Source organism: Camelus dromedarius, chromosome 15, assembly GCF_036321535.1.
Source record: "Camelus dromedarius isolate mCamDro1 chromosome 15, mCamDro1.pat, whole genome shotgun sequence".
NCBI classification, from domain to species: domain Eukaryota; kingdom Metazoa; phylum Chordata; class Mammalia; order Artiodactyla; family Camelidae; genus Camelus; species Camelus dromedarius.
This window is the reverse complement of record NC_087450.1, coordinates 36,256,776-36,282,759: the sequence shown is the minus strand read 5'-3', so window position 1 is coordinate 36,282,759 and position 25,984 is coordinate 36,256,776. Positions and strand designations below refer to the sequence as shown.

General features: G+C 39.4%; 1 non-coding gene across 1 annotated transcript in view; it reads left to right on the top strand.

The window, feature by feature from the left end:
* Positions 1-17,691, top strand: part of LOC116157452 (uncharacterized) — a 51,297-nt gene extending 33,606 nt beyond the window's left edge. The window contains exon 3 of the transcript XR_010384217.1: positions 17,522-17,691. This is a non-coding gene — a transcript (uncharacterized LOC116157452). The remainder of the gene's footprint in view (positions 1-17,521) is intronic.
* The last annotated feature ends 8,293 nt before the right edge of the window (positions 17,692-25,984 follow it).

The following is a 25,984-nucleotide window of genomic DNA, read 5'->3' as shown; positions in this document are numbered from 1 at the left end:
GTCTGGGCATCTTGAGGGTGTAGTGACTCAGGACAGTTCAGATTTCCTTCTTTTCCCTACTGACCATCCCATTTCCAGAGGGATGGATCTTTGCTGCTTGGATGCTGTATACAAATGGGCACCAACTGATTCCACATCTCGCCCCATCCTCCCAATCCCTTCACACCCTAAAACCAGGATTTGGCCCCTTCTCCCCCACCCCCAAGTTCTGAGTTACATCGTCTACATTAAAATGCGACCGTGAACCTTGATGGATTTAGAATCTTTTCCAAGTATTCAGTCAGGCTTCACTGACCACCTTCATTTTCTTCATTTTTCAAATGAAGCAGGTAATTGAGGATAAATTCCTTATGGGACAACCTGGGAAGCCTGTGACACTGCCAAAATGAGACCAGGGATCTCTCTGCCAGGAATTCAACAGAAATGAATCTCTTCCCAAATGTCTTTGATGCCCATCTCCGTCAGTCTTACTTGCTTTGATAAGTACTGTCTTCCATCTCTATTTCACATAGGGAAATTGAAGTCCTAATAAACATTAAGTGACTAAGAGCAAATTAGAGGAGCAACAAGGATTCTCCATCCTCATCTGTTTACATTTTCCCCTAACAATGCCTACCTGTTGCCTTCCTGTGTAAATACCTGGTTAACACAGGAAGAAGAAGATTGTGAAATTCTGGTCTTTTAGTGCCATGTACTTTCTTCATATTAATGCTATTAATCATCTGATTACTGTCAAATCAGTTTAAGTTCTGGTGAGATCAGCATCTCCTGAAATGCAGTGCATTTGTTGAGCACCTACTGCATGCCACATGGTATATTATGTTCTGTTTGGGAAAACTGAAAGAAAAATATATGGCTCCTGACATATAGTGTCTTTTACTTTAGTTAGGAAACCAAATGCACAGAAAAAGATATTAAAAAAAATGATATGACACCGTATTTCCTTTATCCCTTCAGCAAGATGAAACTGTTTTCCTTTTTAATGGTCTTGCGTTTTCCACAGCATTCCCATTCCAGCAAAAGATTCTCTTAATATGACCCCTCAAAATAAACTTTCAAAGTGGAACCAAACAGTCCATTCCTCCCACATTTCCTCAGCCTGTCTTTGCAGTCCATTTACCAAGTTCTTTGTGTTTCTCTTACAGGTCATAATTCTTTAAGAGGCAGAAACTAAGCTTTCATTGGTAGACCTTCTGAGCCATTCTGAGCCAAATCTGACTATTTGGTTGGCTGGATTCCTATGGGTGAGTCCTCACAGTGGGGACTAAAACACAGCCTTTCTCTGGCCCCTTCAATGTGAGGGTCTCCAAGCAGCCTGAGGTTCTTTTCTCTTCCCATGGCTGCTTCCTGCTACTTCTCCCAGTGGATGGCCCGGCCCAGAGTGAGGACATCCCACTAGACTGCAGGGCAGGCACAGCTAGCTGGTTAGGCTGGCATTCTGCCTTTTAGAAAGTTCTTCCTTTCAAGAGCTAGAGAGGTGAGAGGAGTCAGTATTGCTCCTGCTTGGCAGGAGATCTGGCCCACCTATGCCATGCCCCACCTCCCCAACCTTGGCCCACTTTGGACTTCTTGACTTGGCTGTCTGGTGGGTGAAGAAAGATAATCCTGTTGGCTGCTTAAGTCTGGGGCTCCTTTAACCCAGGATATCTGGGGCAGCAGCCCAGATGGTGCTGCACTTAGCAGGGGACGCACCCTCCACACTTGTTGCTGCATCTCTCTGACTGGTATGTCTTTCCCTTCTAAAGTATATTCTACAAGAAAAGAAAAAAAAAAAAAAAGAATGAGAGAGAGAAAAAAAGCAATAGAGATGGGTTGGGGGGAAGAAAAAGAGGAAAGAAGAATGAAAAAATTAATTTTGTTCTTCTGTGGATCTGACATCTTACTGTGTCTCTCCCCGCTCCCAGCTTGGCTCCTGTCGCGTGCTCTCACAAGTCAACGGCAGGGCCTGAGATTCTGCATCTCTAACAGGCTTCCAGGTGAAGCCAGTGCTGTTGGTCCTCAGCCCACACTCTAACTAGCAAGGGTCTTGAAGAATAATAAATCAAATACTCTAACCAGTTTCTTAACCATTCTTTATATATAAAGACCTGACACTCATATAGCACTTAATATATGCCTGGCACTATTTTAAGTGCTTTGCATGTATCAACGCATTTAATCCTCATAATTCTGTGAGATGGGTGCTACTATTAGCCCCACTTCACAGTTGGGGAGACCAAGGAACAGGGTTATCCAAGTTACCAACTATCACATAGTAAGTACTAGAGCCAGGATTCAAACTATGTCTGGCTCCAGAGTTTGTGTATTTAGCCCCATTCTTATTCCAGTAGTTTACAAACTTTCCACTTTCTTCTGGACATCTACATTTTCAGTAGTTCCCCCTTAAATTATGGAACCCAGCTTGAAAACAACGTTTCAGAGATGCGACTGACCAGCCGGTGAAGATCATTGTGATACTGATTCACCTTTGTATTAGCCACACTGTCAACTTTGTGCCTTCTGTAAATTTGAAAATTAGAGCCAGTTCTCAAGGATTAGCTGTAGAATCCCAAGGCAGCTGTGGTTTTGGCTGTTTTTTGTTTGTTTGTTTTTTGACAAGGAGAGGCAGCAAAGAGCAGCTGAGGTTCACAACTTTAGCTGCTCACTGAGGCAGCAAGAGAAACAGCTCCAAGACAAACACATGGTTCACTGTGTAGCCCGAGGGGAGAGATCAAGGCTGGAAGGGCTGAGCCAGGCAGGGGTGAGGGGTGAAATACGATACTGTAGGGGTGAGAAGGTTGGTGGGTGGTCAGGGCAGGAAGCAAAGTGGAGAGGCTGAGGCAAAATGGAGTCCTATAAATGAGCCCAATCTGAACCAAGGATTCATTCATTCATTCAATATATATTAGTTGATGACCTACTATGTCCCAGGTGCCCTGCTACGTGCTGGTGATACAGTGATGAATAAGACAGAAGTGGTCCCTGCCCTCAGGGAATTCTGTTTCTTGCAGAGAGACCAAGAAGACAAAACCAAACCAAACCAAATAAGAAATCAGACAAATAAATAAATGCAGGCTGTAATGAATGTCCTGAAAGAAACAAGGGTCAGAGATGGTGAAACCAAGGGGCACCCTACTTGATGCAGGGTGGTTGGGGAAGCCTTCAGCTGAGACCTAAAAGCAGAGAAGTCAGGCAACTGGAAAGGACACTCTGGCAAGAAACAGCTGTGTGAAAGCCCGAGGGTGGGGAAGAATTTGTTATGGAAGAGAGAGCCTGGCAGAATCTTGGGAATCCACAGTTGTCCGTTGGGAATAGGTACAAACTGACATAAGAATTGAAGCTGAGAATAACTGATACGAAACGAAATCAATTGGCTTTGACAGGTTGGTCAATTCTCACGTGGAGTATTATGTTGAATTCTTGACATATCAGAGTGTCAAGGCTCATGAGTGATTTGCCTGCCATTGCTTCTGAAATTGGAGAATATTTTTAGACAAGGCCCAGTAGATTTCGTGTGGCCTTTTTTAGATTTAATTGTGAGGGTCTCACTGAGATCCTAACAATTCTTACAAAGAAATCTTCATTTAGGTTATTGTGAGGACGGGCAAGGCCAAAAACAAAGTCTGGGGTGGCGCTAGTGCCCACACTCCAAGAGGGAAGAGAGCCACCAAAACAGAAGTGAAGGCACACAGTCCATCGGCTCCTTCCCAATCTCTCAGTCTGACAGCCCCATCACAGAGGACAGGAGGTTGGTTTGGGTGAACTGTTAGTGATTCCTAGTGATCGACTGTTCAACCCATTTTCTAAGGCTCCCCAGTGACCCTTCAGGTGATTTTTACAGAATTTTCTAGAGAGGAAAATGTAGTTCACCAATCTATAGTTTCCAGAATCTATCCTTTCCTACCCTTTCGAGAATCAGAACACTTTTGTTAGCCAAGGCCCTCATTAGTTGTTACACGTGTGCATGTATTGGTTGGTGTCTTACAACTGGTCTCTCTGACTCCAGCCTCTCACACCTCCAGTCTATCATCCACAGAGCTTTCAGAGAGATTCGGCTAAAATTCACATTGTATCTTATCTCTATTCTTGGTTCAAAGTGGTTCCTCATTCCTATTAATAAAATTTAAAGTTCTTTTGTTGGTATTCAATACCTTTCATGATCTGACCTTTGCCTCAATTGCCACTCTCATCTCCTGCCATATCCCCCTACTCTGAATTATAGCCATACGAGGCTACTTGCTATTTACTGAAATAATTCATGTTATTTCTCTGCATTTTCATATGGGGTTCCTACTTGCTTCTTCCCTCAGCTATTTCCTATTTATTCTTTAGAATTTAGTTTAAACCTTACTTCCTCCAGGAAACCTTCCTTGATTTCCCTAGTCAGAATTAAGTACTCTTACCTAATCCTGTAACATGTTGTATATGCCTCTATTACAGTAGTTAACATCTAAATCTTTTTCTGTCTTTCCTACAAAACCTTGAGCTTTTAAAGGGCCGGGACTGTGTCCTTTAGTGCCTAACAGTGCCCTTGTACATAATAGCTTCAGAAAGGTTTATGGAATGGCTGCTTTTGTATTTCCCACTTTCTGGCTTTAGTTTTCCATGATTTATTGTGGATTACAAAGAGCCCATGTTAACGTCTACATCGTATATTCTCCTTCCCTACCTCCTCTTTTGGGAAATAGGGGGAAAAGATTTGCTTAAGCTTAAATCTAGAGACATGTTCCTACCACATTTATCACATTTCTGAAAATCTCTAATGAGAATTTTTTTATTACCCATGGTTTAATCTAAGTGGTCAAATCTTACTATGATTTAGGATACCATATTATAGACTTTTAGACCTAGAAAGAAGTTTAGAATGATAGATTCAGATTCAATATTTCACTTTATGGGGCAAAGACATGAAGGTTCAGAGAAAGGGTAAGCGAATGCTCTATAAAGTCACCCTACTGGTGGGTGGCAGCCCCAGGATCTAGGTCTCCATCCTCCCAGCCCTGGGCTTTTTTCCCCTAAAAATGGCCACTCTTCAGATCATCATCCTATTTTGATGTCAGAGACCCAATATGGATTTGACCTTGATTCCTAGATTTACCACACTAAGGTTTTAATTTTGCCTCCAGAACTAATAATTTAGTTATTAGCAAATGAATTAATATTAAGCTTTTTCATTGGGAGGCCTGCCAAACTGAAACTCTTTCTTAAAAATTCTGAGGGGTCTTGAAAAGAAAACAAAAAGTGTAAATTACTGTTGTGCAAATTGTCAGTACTTTGTTGGTCTCCCAGGAGCTTTCATTTGATCACAAATTGGTTCACAGCAGAATGGTTAATGAGCACCAGCGCTTTGCTTTATGATACCAAGGCACCCACTTGGTCTTCCTTAAGGATGCTCTAGAAGGAGAATGGGAGATTTACACTGTACCTATTATCTTCCTTAGAAGCAACTACTTTTTTTTTTCATTAGTAGAACTAGAAAATTGTATGTACAGTTTGCTAATTTTTTAGTTTAAAATTTTTGTTTGACTATTAGATTTGGTTAACAACACTGAAGGTTGCTGTTACAAAGCTTAGCACATCTTTCATTTTACTATAGAATATTTCAAACATATCAAAAGGTATAGAGAATCATATAACAACAAGTCATGTATCTACCATCCAGCTCAGTCATATAATATAATTTTGTCATATTTGCTCCAGATCTCTCTCTTCTTTCTCTTCTCTTTCCTCCTTTTCTTTCTCTTGCCTCTTCCTTTCTTCCAAATTAAACATCTTACACATGTGGTTAAAGCCCCTGTAACCACCCTGTCCCATTCCTCTCCTGCCATCTGTAATGGTAACACCTATCCTGAATTTCCAGTTGTCATTTTTTGTGTGTTCTTAAAATTCTTTATGTGATACATGCATCTGTAAACAATATATAGTGTTGATTTGCCTGTTTTCTATCTTTATTAAATAACATATTCTATATTTTCTTCTAAGTTCTCTTTCAACAAGGATTAATATACATTGTGTATTCATTTAAACTGCTATATTGCATTCCGTTGTATAAAAAGACCACATTTTATCCATTCTCTTGTTTATGGACCTTTACGTTGTTTCCGTTGTTTTCCTCTTACAAACAATGCAGGAATAAACAATCTTGTACATTCTCTCGTGAGAGATATATGTCTCTTGTGAAAGTTATATACGTAGGTGTGGCATTGCTGGGTTGCATCATAAGTATTTTGAAAAGAATTTTCATGTTGATAGTAAAACAATATGATTAGTTATTTAAAAGAAAAAAAATGAAGTCCAGATTAAGTGCTGGAAGAAACAGAATGTCAGGAAAAGGAAGTAAAATAGTATAGGATAGTATGTGACCTAGACACAGAATCCTAGGCTTTTTTTTTTTTAAGTAATTCATCTGTTGACAAAAAAATAGATTGAACATGCAAGTAAATTGAACAACCACGGACAGTCACAGATTCTTATCTACATTTAAGACACTACTTTTTGTGTCACTGCTTCCGTGAATCCTTCTAGAATTTTCTTTTTCTTTTTTTCTGTGAAAATCGACTACTTCCGCCTTTGGGCCTCCATTCTCTCTGCCTCTATTATGTGATAATATTCACATTGTACTTGCTATGGTTTGTTTACATATCTCCCTTAATAGGCTGAATGCTGTTTGAGCGCAGAGTTCATGTCTTATTTGTATCCCCAAGGCATGGTGCACAGGAGGTAGTTAATAAAGTCTGAGGAGTGAATGAGAAGTCCAAATCATGGCAGATCTTTCAGACTTAGCAGTGAGTTTCTGATGACAGGATACTTTGGTGAAAATCAGCTGAAAGTATAGGAAAGGAAGTTTTATCTTTTGGTCTTCAATTGGACCTACAAAAAGGAAGCTTCATATAAAAGCTGATAAAAGTGACTAATAGAGCAGAGAAATCACTTAGAATTTGGCTGTAGGCATTGGCAATGTATGATTAGTTTATATCAATATAGAGTTAATTTTAGGAAGACTTTAATTTTACAAATTGCCAGAAATCACCTGGAAAAGACCTTCTTTTCTCATTTAGGGATTTAATGTTTTATCAACCGTAAGGATTTTCAAAACCCTTATTCTTATAATTTGGGATACTGGGATTTTGTCACATTGGGATTGCTGGTTAAAAGAGCTAATGCTCCTAAAGTGCTTGGCCCAGTGTTCGGCACATAGTAAGTACTGAATAAACGTCAGCTTTCCTGTTATTAGCTGATTCCTTTCATTTATACTACATTTTTTTTTTGGTTTATCATATTTCAGGGGGCTCCCCTCTATATGTTTGTAGTAGTGCATTAGTAAATCTGCGAGCTCAGAAAAAGGAAGGCGTCTAAAAATTCAGACCTTAAAATTAAGCACATAATGGGAAATTCTTGAATATTTTGTGAATTAGATATGGAAAATATAAGGAAATTATATTTGTATATGTATTTTTTCAATTGAAGTATAGCTGAATTATTTTATATTAATTTCAGGTGAAGTGGAATATATATTATAAACATATTTTGCAGAATTTAGAAAAGTCACTAGAATAAGTATGTTTACTCCTATCATAAGAATTGCTTATTATGAATAATATATCACATGCATTAAAAAAGATAGTGGCTAGTTTCATTTCCCCAAAACAGTTTTTCAATGGTAAGTTTGAGGCACCTGTGGTTTACCAAAGTTTAAACTAGTGAGGTCCACTATAACTAGCATGTGTTTACATTTTGACTCATGGTTCCTGTCAGGCTTTAATCACAGGGGAACAAGTAATATTACTCAGACTTCATTGTTTAATCTTCCACTCATTTGTTTTCCAAGTTTGTTTCAGTCTGTAAGAAGGTTCCTTTTTGATTACAACACGTAGTCCTAATTTCTGCAATTTATCTTCATTTGCCATTTTGAGGCAGCTATGAAAATCCTATAATAAGCCTCTTATTTCCCAGATCTATGCATATAAGCTTCATTGAGTTGGATTCATCCTAAATACATTTTGAAGTCACATCAGCACTTTCAGATCAGCAAGTTACTTCTTAATAAATTACTGTCTTAATGTCAAATGCTATTTTAAATACATGAAAGAGAGCAGTTCCCAAATGTGTGTAATGACTTCCAGGGAATAGTAAACCAGAGCATTTAATTAAATGAAGGGCCTAAATTTTTATTATGCTGTCACTGGATATTTGAATAACCAGTTGTAAATGAGTTCTATTCATATAAAAGTAATTTTCTAAATCCAATTGTTCCTATTTTGAAATATAGTTCCAGTTCCTTGGTAAAACTGGAAATGGAATGGCCATGTCTCCATAGCTAAAACAAATTAGAGGGTTGCAGTAATAAACTGAACCCATAGGCAGAGGGGGTGAAAAATCTTAGAACCCTGTTTTGTTTTGTTTTCCTCTCCTGAACTGATTGGATAAGTTACTCAACTAATTTTGTCTTGTCATTACTAAGTCATATCTCCATTCTAGAATTTCTTCCACTCAAGTGAACAATATTGATGCATATAATTTGGATGAAAAAAATCCCTTTAAGAAATATCTGAATATATGCCTTGAATGAACTTTTTTCATTTAGGTGACAGAAATTTATTCAAAGAGAAACCAATCAAAGATAATAACAACAATAACTACCATTTATTGAGCATCTCCTATGTGGCAAAACTTTAGCACTTAATCCTTACAGAAAATTTATTGGATGAGTGATAATATTTGAATGTTAGCAATCAGGAAATTTCTGCTCAGATTAGTTAAGTAACTCACCCAAGTTTGCAGAGCTGGCACATATGAAGGGCTGATATTAAAATTCCAGCCCATCTGGTGGTGGTGCCTGAGAACTTTTGTTCTTTCCTCTACAAAAGACAGTTGATGCAGAGTGGAATCATTTTATGATCCCTTGGATAATCTTGATTTTTCAGAAGAGCTATAAGACATGGATTAAATGGTGATAGGAAATATATCCAATCAGAATGCTATTGTTGAGGGGAAGGGATAACTCAAGTGGTGGAGCATATGCTTAGTATGCATATGGTCCTGGGTTCAATCCCCTGTACCTCCTCTAAAAATAAATAAACCTAACTACCCCCCAACCAAAATAAAATAATTAAATAATACAATAATAAATAAATAAGATATAAAAACAAGAATGCAATTGCATCTTCCTTACTAGTTCCTTTTTCTGTCATTTGGTTTTCTTTCCCCACTAGGGATATTTAAAGAATTATACTGTTAACCTGTAAGTTTTCTTCTCACTCTCCTCCTGCTCCCACATATCATGAACATAAAATAATTTCCTTTCAAATTAGGTTACTAAGTTTGTAACTCACATAGGTAATTATCACACAGAAAAATTTATTAGCCTAAATCATGGCCACATTTTTTGCCAAGATACACAAGTTCTGAAGTCAGTTGCCCATAAAACTAGCTTCTCAATGGTTTGAGATCCAGTGCCAAATTACCCAGGGGATGAATAAGAATTACTGCAGGTCCTGTTGACCAGTCTGCCCAGCTGTTCACTGGTATTTCCAATGACTGGGGAGAATTCAGCCAGAATGGCCCCCCAAAATCTGCACTGTGACTTTATCAATTGGTGGGCCAGATGCTGTGAACAGAACCAGCAGACGTTCAGGTGGCAACCCAAACTGGAATTCATAACGAATTGTCAGATGCACAATAGCTAAATACCATGGTATTACCACATATGGACTGATTTCTAAGTATCAGACACTGTGCTAGGAGCTGTGCATATGTTATTTCATTTACTCTTCTTGGGCGGGGTTATGTGGTAGTTAACAACATGGACACAGAACCAAACTAATGGCTCTGAGTCCTTGGACAAGCAATGGAAAAACTGTGTTTCAGTTTATATGTCTGTAAAATGGGGATACTAATACTTCATAGAGTTGAAGTGAGAAATGAGTTCAGTTAAACACAGCACTCATTGTATGTTGGCCATTAATTTTCCTAATGACCCCATGAGGTAAATGCTATTATGATCATCATTTACTGTTTAGAAGATTGTGGCTTAGAGGCGGCATACGGCAGAGGTAGGCTTTGAAAATAGATCTGTTTGACGTTAAAAGCTGTCCTCCTTATCACTGTGCTGTTCTGCCTCTCAGTGCAAGATACATAGAATGGGCAAAGAACTTAATGGTGTCAGCTGCAAGGCCTCTTATCACCATGTGATACCTGTCTCTCAGATGATTTCCTGGAAGGGGGCAGTCGGTGAATCTTTGCTGAGAGGCAGGGCAAAAAAAAAAAAAAAAAAAAAAAAAAAATTCCTGGACTTCCTCCATCCAGATGGGAATGTGACTGGTGCAAACCATCTCAGTGAAGGCTTAACCACAGCCGGGTGACTCCTCTGTTGGTGACGGAAGTGTACAAATGAAGTATGGGAGCGGGGGAAGCCTTCACACACCTCCAACCCTTACTGCCTCTTGGAACAGTTACATCCCCTGGCACAAATCAGCTAGAGAAATTCATATCCACTCACTCACAGCCTCAAAGAAAACCACACGGCAGACTTTCCTATCTGTTGGGTGATGATTAGAATTATTGAGCTTGTATTGTGTATCTTCTCAAAAATCCTTATAAAATAGGTGTAATTATCTTATTTAAGAAATGAGGAAATTAAGGTTCAGAGGTATTAGGTGAATGGTGCAAGGTTATTAAACAGTTTGTAAGTGGACAACCAGGATTCAAACATTGGTCTGTACCTTAATCCAAAACCAATGTTCCTCCTTTCTTCAGGGATTGTTCCTTGGGCTTGGGGATATTACAGAATCATTGTTTCTCCTGATTGCTTTTTGCTGTTATCTTTTGACCATCTCATTTTTTTGTTACTGATTTTATCCAAGAGTAGTAACATGCTATGGAATTCTTGGAGTAAGAGTTGAGATTATATGTTCTAATTTAAGATGTTGCATTACTGGATTATCTGTGAATTTTTATTTCCTGATACACTCTTTCTTCCTCCTCCTGTCTTATTATATTTAATATCTGATATTCAAATCTTTTTAGGGTTTTTTGAACACACTTACTTAAGAGAAAGTGCTAGTTAAAATTGTTACAGACATTTGTGTTTTCATAGCCTTATAATAGAAGTAACTTTTAACTTAACTTTTGGGGCTCATGAATATGTACATTGCAAAGATTTTCTTAAAATTCTCTGCAAAGTATACATAATTTCACAAGCAAATAATTAGTCAATTCAGTAGCAAAATTAAGACTGGTTATTGGTTTTGTTACTTTAAACTCACAGCAAATTATCCATTTTTGTACCACAAAGCCTATGGGACAGTCAGAGAGCTTGAATTGACTCCCACCACTCTTCAGTGAAGGGACTGAAGCTTCATAAATCTAATCCTTCATCCTCCTAGCTCTGACCCTTCCCTTCCTATCGGAAATGAACGTGTTGTCTGCCGTAAGTGTTCGTAAAATATTTTAATACCATCTCATCACTGTGATGATCAACAAATGTGTTCTGAAAATCTTTTTACTAAGTAGTAGTACATCATGAAGTCCAGCATCAGACAGCCTGTGGTTCAGATCCTGGACCCTGTGCATGTGGGAACTTGAAGGGCATTTACCACATCCACATGGAAACACAAGTGGTAACTGCATCCTTTAATGTTGAAATGGTTTTATTGTCTTCTACTAGCAAAGACGGCTAATAACTGTCTTGCTTGTATTTCCATAAATATATAATATATTTACATATATACATATAATATACATTTACATATATGTTACATATACGCCATATATAGCACACTTTGAAATTTGAAAGCATTGATTCCCATAACCTGTCTAATTCAGGAATAAATCACGTAACTACCAATCTCGGTCAACCTTTTCTCCAGTCACTACCCCCTTACCTCCAATTTCATGTAAATACTCTGCAATACTTTATCTAAAGGAACACTGTTGAATTAATAGTAACCATATTTGCTTATATATATTTTTTTCACCCAAGAAGTTTTTAAATGCTTTTGTGCTGTAAAAACATGAAGAAAAAAATCTGGAAGAACTTATCTCTGTCATGACATCATCTGTAAAAAGTGATTTTAAGATGGAGACTTCTCCTTGAGAAATAAAGGCTGCTGGTTTTAATATTCAGCTCTCACTTTTACTAAATAGAGTTGTCATTTTAGACCCAAGCTTCCCCTAGAGTCAGTGATCCCACCAGGGGAAGCAATATGCGAAGTTATTGCAAGAAAGTTTTTGTGTGAAATTGTGACTCTTGCCAGGCATGTCATATGTTTTAGTTAATTTCCTCCCCAGGAACTAGGAAAATTTCCCAAGCCCCAGATATGTACAACTGGAATGCTATTCAGAAGTCAGTAGCATGGGGCTGAAGAGAGAGACTGAGTTTTACACACTTCATTTGTTTCTGAAGATAAAGCCTCTGTTCTGTTTTCCTCAAGGTGAAAGTCCAATTCACTTTGAAAATTATAAAGCCTTATTCCATTGGAAGAAAATGATTATGATTTCTGTCACTGCTATTACTATTTATACCATGATAAATTTACCCAGGGAAGGGGATAGCCTCTATTAGATTCCTTCCAGAGCTCCCTAAGGAATAAAACCATACACCTGACAACTGATAGAACATCCTGTTCTGCCTTTTCCTCCTCAGCCCTTCAGTGTTTAAACCATCCACCACAATGCTGTTGATTAGCAACTCGGCATGTCCACAGTGTGACAGTAATTAACATTCCCCATGTTGACTCTCAGAAACTACAATACCATGAAGTACCCTTCAGGATTATCAAGGTGAAATTAAATTACATTCAGTACAGTTTGAGAGCAATTTTGCTAGTGGTTTAGAGCACCTCTACAGGGAGGTGCTGAAGTTGTCTCCTACCCATTAGTGAGAGCTGATTGTTAAAAACTAAAGAATTATGCAAGCCAGATGTTAAACCTTTGGAATTGGGCCATGGTGGAAGTATTTACATTACAGGAATTGGCATCTGCTAAAAATCAGGATTTTTTTTTTTTCTCCAGAGTACTGGTTTATCAGCACACCATTGTTTATACCTTTGAAACTGCATAATCCAGTTAATACCCATTAGCTAGGACTCATGCTGACAACAGTTTGCTGATGAGTTTTGCTAGGCTGAAAAGCCAGTTAATACCTGTGTTAGTTTTCTGTAGCTGTTGTACCACAAACCAGGTGGCTTTACACAATCAAGCTTTATTAGCTCACAGTTCTGGAGGCCAGAAGTCCAAAATCAGTATCACTAAGCCAAATTTAAGGTGTTGACAGGTTTGTGCTCCCTCCAGAAGCTCCAGGAGAGAATCTGTTCCTTGCGTTTTCCAGCTTCCAGTGGCTTCCAGCATTCCTTGGTTAATGGCTTCATCACTCCTACCTTCAAGGCCAGTTCAAGGCCAGCATCCCTAAATTTCTCTCTGCTCTATCTTCACATTGCCTTTGTGTGTGAAAACTTCCTCTCTCTTATAAGGACGCTTGTAATTGCATTTAGGGCCCACACAGATAATCCAAAATAATCTCCTTCATCTCAAGATCTTTAACTTAATCTCATCTGCAAAGACTGATTTTTCAAATAAGGTAGGAGTTACAGGTGCCAGCGACTAGGACCTGGTGTCTTCAGGAGGGCCATTTTAAGCCTACCGATGACAACACCCACCTCAGCAGCCCCTTATATACACAGTCTTAACGATAACATCCTTAACTAGTCTTAACGATAAGGGGCAAAATGTTAATGATAGTAATAGTGGCAGCTCTTTTTTATTGAGGACGTCCTGTGTACGTAGTCATCTCTTCAGCATGTTATTATTCTTTCCAGAATCAGGAATTGAGTGTTCAAATGTCATAAACTCTCCTTTTGGAGCACCAGAATCCACGCAGATGTGTCATGGTATTCATGTCCTGCTTCCCTCTGACCTGCATCTCAAAGTCGTTCCCTGGGGCTGTTCACACAGTTGTTCCAGGGGCTCCCATTTTAGGCAGCTTACTTTTCCTGTCCTAGTCCCATAGTTTCCAATTCTATCCCTTGGGTGCTCATAATGAGCTTATCTCCAACATCAGTACAGGGCTTGACTAAAGGGATTGTGGAATGTCCCTGGCCAAGTGAGTGGAAGTCTCCGAGCCAAGGTCAGTTCCTGGGTGGTGGAACCGTAACTGATGATAGCATCTCTCAGGAGGGGTCTGGAGAGGACTGTGAACCATGCCTGTGGGTGATAAGCCTGCAGTTCTCTATCCTGTTGTCTTTGGATAGCCTTTCCTACACTGTGTACCAGAGGAAGGGAAGGAGACCGAACACTGTTAGGCTCTGTGCTGGGAGCTTACTTACTGGGCTAAGGATGGTATAAAATCCAATAACATTTTTTTGTGTGTGTTATTCTTTATGGCTGCAATTAATAACCTGCTAGAACTGTTTTAGAGATGTGGTACATAATAAGTCGATGGGGTTTGGGTAGCCCATCTATTTTCCCGTTAAAATATTTTCAGTTGTGAATTCAAGCTGGTTGAATCTGGCCTTTGTAGTAGCCAGTGTTTCATAAAGAACTTTCAGCCAGGTTTGCTGAGGTTTTGAAATGCTCTGTGGACCCTGTGTGATTTTGTATACAAGCAGAGGGCCCTAGGATTTGGACACGGGCAGTAGCAGCAGGTCAGGAGCGGAGCTGGGGAAGGAGGTGGTCTTTGCTCCACTACTCTGGCTGAAATTCACCTCATATCTTAGAGCATCAGTTCTTGTGTCTGTAAAATTGTGGTAATGATTCTGACCTTCCAGGGTTTGGGGAAGGACTGAGATGAACTAAGGCATGCAAAATGCCTAGTTTATACTAAGCACTTAGTAAGTGGTAGCTATCATTGTTAGTATCATTCATTCAGAAGGAACAAATACTCTAACAGCAAGTTTCAGACTAAACACCATCTTGCTCTCCTCACGTTAAAGATGCAAGTTATGCCTTCCATGCTTCCCTTTCTACTTCTGCAGGGCAATAGCAATACAAATATTACCTTTTCCTTCTCTGGGAGGATTTTCTGACCTTGCTAGGTCCCTGCCTTTTCTCTCCTGCAGAGCCTGTGAACTTTCTTCCAGAGTAACCATCACTCAAAGTAACCTTGGCTTTGTTTACATGCTTATCTCTGTACCTCAAGACCTTCAGCTACTTGAGAGCAAGGGTATCTTGATTTTGAACCTTTACTGACTAGCATAATTCCTGGAACATGGAAGAAGCATTAAACATCCTCATTGAATTGAATTTGAAGAAGGTTTCAACTTTTTGAAAAGGAAGCAAAAAAAGAACAGATTGAATATTCACTCTAATCCAATCTTCTCCTAAGGGGGAGGCAATTGATGCCATTGCTCTGTTTTTCACATTCCTTCCTAAACTTTGTTTACTTTGGCTTTTGTTTGGCTCTTGGGATAGAAAGAGGCAATGTTCAACTTTTGTGACTTTAGACCCCCTCTGAAAGACTAATTACTGACATACTGAATTTGGGGTTTTAATTTCATCATTTTATGACTCAGAGTAGGGGGATTTTTGGTTAATTTGATGGGGAGTAACTTTAGCTTACTATCCATGCTACAAACTGATATATGAGGCCATTGAGCTAAGTCCTTTACATGCATAATCTTATTTAATCCTTTTCCACAGCTCCATGAAGTAGGTGTTATTATGATGTCTACTTTATAGCCAAAGAAATTGAGGCACAGAAAATAACTAGATCAGGGTCATGGTAGGTTTTACCCTTGGTTTATAAGCCTCTAAAGTCTAACTTTTGAACACCACACTGTACTGCTTCTAGGCTGAACTGTTTTCTTAGGCTGTGTTAGAGAAATGGTTCTGAAAGAGAAGGTAATTCAGCCTTTCACTAAGTACTAGTTGAGCACTGCCTTAGCTGGGGCTGCCATAGCAAAATACTATTGCTGGGTGACTAAAACAACAGATTTTTATTTCTCACAGTTCTGGAGACTGGAAAGTCCAAGAGCTGGCTTGGTGAGGACCCGCTTCCTGGGCTCTCGGTGTGCTCACCTGGCCTTTCTTTGGTGAATGTGTATGAGAGAAACATATCTCTCTGACTTCCTCTTCTTATAAGGGCACTAATCCCCAAATGAGGGCCTCACCTTCGTGACCTCTTCTAAACCTAATTACCTCCCAAAGACCTCATCTCCAAATACCATCACATAGGAGGTTAGAGCTTTAATAGATGTATTTGTTGGGGGACACAAATATTCAGCCCATAACAAGTACTAACTAGAATTCTCTAGGGTATGTTAGACTAAACTCTAGGGGGGGGATGGGAGGGAAGGAAACGAAAGAAAAGAGCACAGAGGGCCTGGACCAGGGAGAGACGAGCAAGTGACCCAGGGCCCGGCGTTCAAGGACCCGCAGGTGTCTAGTCTGCTCTTGAACAGATCTGCCAGGCCGTGAACCACCGGCCCCAGTCCCAGCCCTGCAGCACTTCCTTTGCTCTTGGGGAACTCAGTGCTGAGCAAGGGCCTGATATCAGTGTGGGTCAGACCAGGAGAGCAAAACCACACAGTGATTCAAACGGGAAGTTTAAGATAAAGAATTATTAACTAGCAGTCTATTGTTTAGAAACCTGTGAGGACACAGAGGGAGAAAATCTGGCAAGTGAAGCCAAGGAGTTCTGACCTTCAGGATGAGAGTAAAGACTTTGTTTTCCCTTCAGGCTATGCCCCAGTGAGCACGACTTGCCCTGTTTATTAGGCAGCATTTCCTTTCAGATCACCCCAGGCATGCAGGCTATTTTAAAAATCTAAATAACCTCTCAGTCAAACTAACATTCCGAGAGAGAAATGTTTTCATCTGTTTTTTCCCAGAACAGCCTTTAAGTCTGGGAGGAAGTGCAAACACGCTGGGTGATGGTCCGTATACTTTGAGATTTATGGGAACCCAGAAGTTTTAGCAAAAGTACACATAAATCTCAAAGAAGAATTAAATATAATTTGAAATCACACAGATTGTATAGTAGAATTTGACTACGGGTCAAATCACTACAGCTGTTTGTCATCTCTCATTTAAACTGCAGGGACAGAATTGCTTAAACAAATTCCCTTCTTTTCTCAAACTTTCAAAGTTTTTAATATTTGCATAATGATTAGTCTCCAGTTCCAGAGGAAATTCCCAAAGGGAGGGACAACACGGAAGCACTTTAAATTTCAACCACACAGGAAAGAGAAAAGAGGTAGCATGTCAAATCTTCAGTTTTGGAGCCTACACTCTCGGGAGAATTCTAAATATTGGTGGTCATTCTGTTGAATATTAAACTGAGGACTGAATGACTGAGAGAACACAATCCCAAACATTTGGACAATATGTGCTAACTAGGTCAAAGGCACAGCTCCAACTAAGGGATGATACCAGACCCCGTGTTTATAAATCTTGAGTATTTCAGGAACATTTTATTCTATGCTTTGCAAGGGCTAACTCCTTCTTCACAGAACCCTGGAATACATCTCACCTGCCTAATGCAAGTAAAGCTCTGAGTATGCACCTTCACATAGAAGGTCTCTAACTGGCTATTTGCTATGATTTCCAGGGCTCCAGGAAGCTTTCGGGCCAAGGAAAGGGCAGCAGGCTTGGAGAGCGCTCGCGGGCCTTGATATTTGACCTGTAAAATTGAGGCCCTGGGCTCGACCAAAGCTCTGAACCTGGCTGCAGTTTAAAATTACCTCGGGGAGAAAGCACAACGACTCAAAACCTATGGGACACAGCAAAGGCAGTGCTAAGAGGGAAGTTTATAGCGATACAGGCCTTCCTCAAAAAAGAACAATCTCAAATAAACAATTTAACCCACCACCAGAATGAATTAGAAAAAGAAGAACAAAAAGCCCCAAAAAGCAGCAGAAGGAAGGAAATAATAAAGATCAGAGAGGAATTAAATACAATAGAGATTAACAAGACCATAGAAAAAATCAACCAAACCAAAAGCTGGTTTTTTGAAAAAGTAAATAAAATCGACAAACCTCTGGCCAAACTCACAAAGAAGAAAAAAGAGAGAGCACAAATTAGCAAAATAAGAAAGGAAAATGGAGAAATTACAACAAACAAAATAGAAATACAGAATATCATACGAGAATATTATGAAAAACTATATGGAACCAAACTGGATAACCTAGAGGAGATGGACAAGTTTCTGGAAACATACTGTCCACCAAGGCTAAATCAAGAAGAATCTGAACACTTGAACAATCCGATCACTAGAAAGGAAATAGAAATAGCAATTAAAAACCTCCCTACAAATAAAAGTCCAGGACCGGACGGCTTCACCGGGGAATTCTACCAAACATACAAAGAAGAACTCATACCAGTCCTTCTCAAACTCTTCCAAACAATAGAAAAGGAGGGAATACTCCCAAACTCATTCTATGTAGCCACCATCACCCTGATACCAAAACCAGGCAAAGACACTACAAAAAAAGAGAATTATAGGCCAATATCACTGATGAACATAGACGCCAAAATCCTCACCAAAATTTTAGCAAATAGAATCCAACAACACATAAAAAAGATTATACATCATGACCAAGTGGGGTTCATCCCAGGGACACAAGGCTGGTTCAACATATGCAAATCAATCAATGTAATACATCACATCAACAAGAGAAAGGACAAAAACCACATGATCATCTCAATCGATGCAGAAAAAGCATTTGATAAAATTCAACACCCATTTATGATAAAAACTCTCGCCAAAGTGGGTATAGAGGGAACATATCTCAACATAATAAAAGCTATATATGACAAACCTACAGCCAGCATAGTACTCAACGGTGAAAAACTCAAAAGCTTCCCACTAAAATCTGGGACAAGACAAGGATGCCCACTATCACCACTCCTATTCAACATAGTCCTAGAAGTCCTAGCCACAGCAGTCAGGCAAGAGAAAGAAATAAAAGGGATCCAAATTGGAAAAGAAGAGGTAAAAGTGTCATTATATGCTGATGACATGTTACTATATATAGAAAACCCTAAAAGGTCCACACAAAAACTACTAGAGCTGATTGAAGAATTCAGCAAGGTAGCAGGTTACAAAATTAACGTTCAAAAATCAGTTGCATTTCTTTACACTAACGATAAATCAGCAGAAGAAGAAAGTAAAGAAACAATCCCCTTTAAAATAGCACCCAAAGTAATAAAATATCTGGGAATAAATCTAACCAAGGAGGTGAAAGAATTATACGCAGAAAACTATAAACCATTGATGAAGGAAATTAAAGAAGACTTTAAAAAATGGAAAGATATTCCATGCTCTTGGATTGGAAGAATCAATATTGTTAAAATGGTCACACTGCCCAAGGCAATCTACAGATTTAATGCAATCCCTATCCAATTACCCAGGACATATTTGACAGAACTAGAACAAATCATAATAAAATTTATATGGAACCATCAAAGACCTAGAATTGCCAAAGCATTACTGAAGAGAAAGAAAAGGCTGGAGGAATAACTCTCCCAGACTTCAGACAATACTATAGAGCTACAGTCATCAAGACAGCATGGTATTGGTACAAAAACAGACATATAGACCAGTGGAACAGAATAGAGAGCCCAGAAATGAACCCGCAAACTTTTGGTCAACTCATCTTCGACAAAGGAGGCAAGAATATACAATGGAATAAAGACAGTCTCTTCAGCAAATGGTGTTGGGAAAACTGGACAGCAGCATGTAAAACAATGAAGCTAGAACACTCCCTTACACCATATACAAAAATCAACTCAAAATGGATTAAAGACTTAAACATAAGACAAGATACAATAAACCTCCTAGAGGAAAACATAGGCAAAACATTATCTGACATACATTTCAAAAATTTTCTCCTAGAAGAAATAAAAGCAAGAATAAACAAATGGGACCTAATGAAACTTACAAGCTTCTGCACAGCAAAGGAAACCAGAAGTAAAACAAGAAGAAAACCTATGGAATGGGAGAAAATTTTTGCAAGTGAAACCGACAAAGGCTTGATCTCCAGAATATATAAGCAGCTCATACGACTCAATAAGAAAAAAATAAACAACCCAATCCAAAAATGGGCAGAAGACCTAAACAAGCAATTCTCCAAGGAAGACACACAAATGATCAAAAAGCACATGAAAAAATGCTCAATATCACTAATTATCAGAGAAATGCAAATCAAAACTACAATGAGGTATCACCTCACACCAGTCAGAATGGCCATCATTCAAAAATCTACAAATGACAAATGCTGGAGAGGCTGTGGAGAAAGGGGAACCCTCCTACACTGCTGGTGGGAATGCAGTTTGGTGCAGCCACTATGGAAAACAGTGTGGAGATTCCTCAAAAGACTAGGAATAGACTTACCATATGACCCAGGAATCCCACTCCTGGGCTTGTTTCCAGAAGGAAATCTACGTCAGGATGACACCTGCACCCCAATATTCATAGAAGCACTATTTACAATAGCCAAAACATGGAAACAGCCTAAATGTCCATCAACAGGTGACTGGATAAAGAAGATGTGGTATATTTATACAGTGGAATACTACTCAGCCATAAAAACTGACAACATAATGCCATTTGCAGCAACATGGATGCTCCTGGAGAATGTCATTCTAAGTGAAGTAAGCCAGAAAGAGAAAGAAAAATACCATATGAGATCGCTCATATGTGGAATCTAAAAAACAAAAACAAGCAAACAAACAAACAAAAACAAAGCGTAAATACAGGACAGAAATAGACTCACAGACAGAGAATACAGACTTGTGGTTACCAGGGGGGTGGAGGGTGGGAAGGGATAGACTGGGATTTCAAAATTGTAGAATAGATAAACAAGATTACACTGTATAGCACAGGGAAATATACACAAAATGTTATGATAACTCACAGAGAAAAAAATGTGACAATGAGTGTGTATATGTCGATGAATGACTGAAAAATTGTGCTGAACACTGGAATTTGACACAACATTGTAAAATGATTATAAATCAATAAAAAATGTTAAAAAATAAAATAAAATAAAATTACCTCGGGGAGCTTTAAGATAATACCCAATCCTTGATCCCACCTTGGGCTAGTTAGATCAGGATGTTAGGCAGGTGGGCTCAGAACATGAGTATTTAAAAAAAAAAAAGCCTTCCCAAGAGGTCCCAATGCATAGCAAGTTTTGAGAGCCACTTGCAGCTCTAACACAGGACGCTGTTGATACCTCCGTGATGAATGTCTTGGGGATAAACCTTTATACACATCTAAAAGATTGTTCTTATTGGGATAAACTCTCATTGAGAGTCAACCACGTGTGAACATGTGTATACATTTGGATGAAGTCTAAATGGGAGCACACAAAAATGTACACACAAAAAACAAAAACAAATGTACTAGGGTACAGGGATAAAGGGCATTTTTCTTTACAATTTCTAAAATACGATGTTGTTTTCATTACAAAAAAAAACCCCACTAATTACCAAACACTCCCTCCCTATTCATTGGTGCTTTTGGGTTTTGGGCTGTTTTCAGAAGGCCGTTGAAGTCTGCCCTCTGAACATGATAAAAGCATCTGTGTTATTTGGTCAGAGCTGGGTTTCTCAAATAACTTTGTCTCACTGCCCTGAAAAAGTATTTCGGGAAAGAAACTGAAAGCTCTCTGTGGGTGGGGGCCCAGCGTAAAGTGGTCATTCAACGCATATTCAGCTACGACGACTAACAGGATCTCATGACTCTGGTCTGAAATCCAGTGCTCAATGCATAGTTCATGGATCATGTTCATCAACCAGGGCCGCCATAAATATTCATCTAATGCCTGTCCTCATTAGGTGGTTATTAACCTGTCAAAGAAAGACGTGGGTGGAGAAAATGAAAGTGATAAATTCTGTCTATATTTACTCTTGTTTGAAAGGCCAATTTATTTTTAGAGTGCTCTTTGATATAATCCTTTAATAAAAGGAAGTTTCCTTTAGAAATCGTTTTCTGTTTTCAAGTTTAACAATTTGGCACAAAGGAAGTTTATTAATATTTTGCTTGTTGAATGGATGTTGGCCAAATGGTGGACTGTGCAGAAGAGTCCAGTTCAGAGAAGAATAATATCTAAAGCACTGCTCTTAAAAGGTTAAATTGATGCCTCCTTGACTAACAGGACTCTGGAGTTGTTTTTCTAATGCAAAGAGCTGGCAGTGATTCATTTCACCCTTACCTGGTCCTCTTGGTGATCATAACCCTGAGATTCTTGCACGGGGTTGGGATACTGTCTGAATAGAAGAGGGCAAGAACTGGCAAACTTTTTCTTTAAAGGACCAAATAATAAACATAAGACTTTACTAGTCAACTCTGGTGTTGTTGCTTTAAAGCAGCCATAGGCAATATGTACATGGATGTAGCTGGGGTCCCAAAAAAAGTTTATTAAAAAAAACAAACAGGCGGCAGGTTGTATTTGACTTATTAGGCCATAGTTTGCCCACTGCTGGAAAAGAGTAAAGCCAATGTTTCTGCCCTCCAGATTCATATGTTGAAATCTTACCCCCTGCAAGGTGATGGTAATAGAAGGTGGGTTTCTTGAGAGGTGATTAGGTCATGAGGGCAGAACCCTCTTGAATGAGATTAGTTCCTTTGTTTACAAGAAGCCTCAGGGAAAAGATGGCTGTTTAAGAAGCAGACTCTCAGCCAACACTGAATCAGCCTGCATCTTGATCTTGAACTGTGAGAAATGCATTTCTATTGTTTATGAGCTACTCAGTCCATGGCATTTGTGTTATAGCAGGCAAAACAGACTAAGGCCAGAGGGCTTGTATTGAAACCAGAGAGGAGCAAGCCTCTGCAAGCACATGTAGCTCTTTTTTTTTAAAACATGCGTTTAAAGAATTTTTTAAATTAATTTATTTTTTAAATTATTTATTTATTTTTTTGGGGGGGTAATTAGATTTATTTATGTTTAGAGGAGGTATTGGGAATTGAACTTAGGACCTTGTGCATGCTGAACAAGTGCTCTTACCACTTGAGCTGTACCCTCCCCCTCAACATGTAGCTCTTGATTACATAACTGGCGGGGAGCTATGATCCTCTGAGAAGTTCTGAAACTGACCACAAGGAGTTAAGGATACACAGTTGATTCATTGGCATGATCTTCAATGCACCACAGCTGTAACATAAATATTACATTCCAGCAATTGAATACAGTGGTTCCGTAACCCAGCTGCTCATCAGAATCCCATGATAATATTAAAATAACGACAACAAAACAGCAGATTCCTGAGTGCACCTCATACACAGTGAATCAGAATATCTGAGGGTGAAGCTCAGACATCAATATTTCACAAAGGTTTCCCAGATTATATAGAGGCAGTCGTCCCCTGCACTAGTCTAATGATAAGGATTGAATTATAACATAGGCAAATCCTATTGCTTCTTTGTACCTAAGTTTCTTCATTTGTGCCAAAATAGAATTGTGTTGGCTGATACGGTAGCAATTGGCCACATGTGGCTATTTAAAATAAGATTAATAAAAATTAAACAAAGTTTAAAATTTCATTCCTCAATTGTATTAGCTACATTGGAAGTAGTTAATAGCTACATGTAGCTAGTGGCTGCAGTATCACAGAGAGCAAATACAGAACATAACCATCATTAGAGAAAGTTCTGTTGATATCTTATCACCCCAGAAAGGAGGGAAATCACAGAAGTCTACTGAGATTGTAGCAGAAGAACTCAAGAGCGAACATAAGTTTCCATTGACCAAAGATGGGATAATTTGAGCACCAATTAGAATAATGACTGCAGTGGATTGAAGTGCATTAAACATATTTAAATCCATGAGTTCATGATCATATTCAATAAAATTTATTGGTGACTATGCTAGGGAACCAAGTCATTATTTGGAAATTGGAAAATAAAGGGTTGTCAAGCATTTAATCAGTAATTTCATAAAGGAAAGGCTGGATAAATGCTTGAAGTAGTACTGAGATGCACAGCAGAAGGCCTGTTAGCAGGTCCCACAGGAATGAGCACCTGTCGTCCTTTGCCAGGATCAATTCAATACAAACACATGCTAGTACTGGTTTTTCTTCCTTTCCTGTCACTCAGCATAGCCTGTACTCTTGTTCTCTGGGATTCCCAAATCAATTGCTTTGTGCAGACTTCTGACTCAAGCTCTGCTTTGGGGGAAACTTAGGCAGGACGATTCAAACTCTAGCTTGAACTAAATTCTAGTTCAGATTCTCAGAAGAAGATCTAAAGCACCTGACATGGATTTGGTTGCTGGATTATGATCCAGCTCCTGGTCCGATCTCCAGTGAGGGGCTGCCTCTTCTAGAGATTAGGTGGGACTAAAGTAGAAGAGGTAGAAGGGAGAGATGGTCGTTGGAGGCAGCACTGATGAACACGTTCGGCCTGGGGCTCTTCTGCTGACAATGACCTGCTAAACAGCAGCATCCGTACTACCTGGGAGCTGGTTAGAAATGAGGACCCTCAGGCCCCAGCCGGACCTACTGACTGCAAATCTGCTTCTTAACAAGGTTCCCTAGGTGATTTGCATGTATAGTAAAACACTCCAGAGGGAGTAATAATTATCTGGCTCAGGGATATTTTTACAAGAGACAAGATGTTGCATCCAAAGTCAACGGGACGCACATACAGGGGAAGGAGAGCACATGCTGTTCTATGCGGGGAGTAGGGGTGGTTGGAAGAGGAAAAGTGGGATTGAATCTGTGTGAAAACGCTTTAAATCTATAATAGGAAAAACAACACCCTGTACCATAAACCTCAAAAAATATTCACTGGGAAGACAAAGTACCCCACAACCCCAACTCCCCCCAGTAATCAACAGAAAACAGTGTCTACATGTGTTGCAGACACACAGCAGGTTCTTTTTGTGTGTGTGTGTGTGATTTTTTTTCCTTTTTCAGTTTTATTAGATAGAATTATTATAGTTTGACTGCACATATACATTATATTGCATATAAATACATATATACAATATATTGCACTTAAAATTTACATATATGTACTGATCATTGTTTCTAAGAACAGATTAGAGCTTTAGCTTTTTAAATTTACATAGTTATCAAAGGAATAAAGCAGCTAACCACAAAATAAGAATCAGTATAATGCGATAATACAATCATAAAGGACACACAGCAGGTTCTTCTTGAACAACTGATACACATTGGAGCCAAGGCTTGTGTTAGGGGCAAGGTGTGTGTTTGTGAGGAAGGCAGAGCCAGTCTTAGAGATCTACCACTTCCCTCTGGACACTCTGGGCTTCACCATCCTTTCCTCCCCCACCTCCTTACCTTGCTACTCCTCAGTTCACTGCCCTCTTGCTCAAGTGAGAACTCTTAGTTACAGACATGGTGTACTGGTAAATGTTTACCAGCTGGCTCTCCAGAAACAAATATAAAGCTCTGATTTGTAGCACTGGCCCATTTCCATATTATAAATACTCCCACTACGGCCGATTGTCAGCTGCCATGACAGTAACTAAACACGGAGTTGGGAGGTGGTACAGACTTGCTCAGCACACCCCAGGAAATAAGTGGAAAACAGGGCAAGTGGGAAAAAAAGGGTCGAAAGGACAAAGTAGAGTGGTTTACAGCCTTCCCAGAAGTGCAGGATGGAAAATGAAGTTGATGAAGGCATGGCATCCTTGTTTTAACTTGTTACTATGATTCCAAAACAGAGCTATCTACTTCTTCAAGTCAAAGCGGCTTGCCTTGTCTCCTGGGCTCCGGGCTGCAGATCTGGCCATCTCATCCTGTCTGTGGCTGTCCCCTAGCTTCAACTTCATTGGGAATGTCCTTGTGTTATAGCTTTAAAAGGCCCAGAAAGTCAGCTGGAGAAAAGGTTTTAGGACAGCCAGAGTGACTACAGTCTATATTTACTAAAGCTTCTTCCGTAAACATTATCTAGGCTCTGGAATGCTCACACCCACCCTTCACTGGACGCACCACACCCCGTTCTCCTTGGCCTGAGTGTTGTAATAATTCCCACCCAGCTCCCTCATGTGTCACACACCCTGCTTCTCTGGCCAGAGTTCAAGCCCTTACCTGGTTTCCT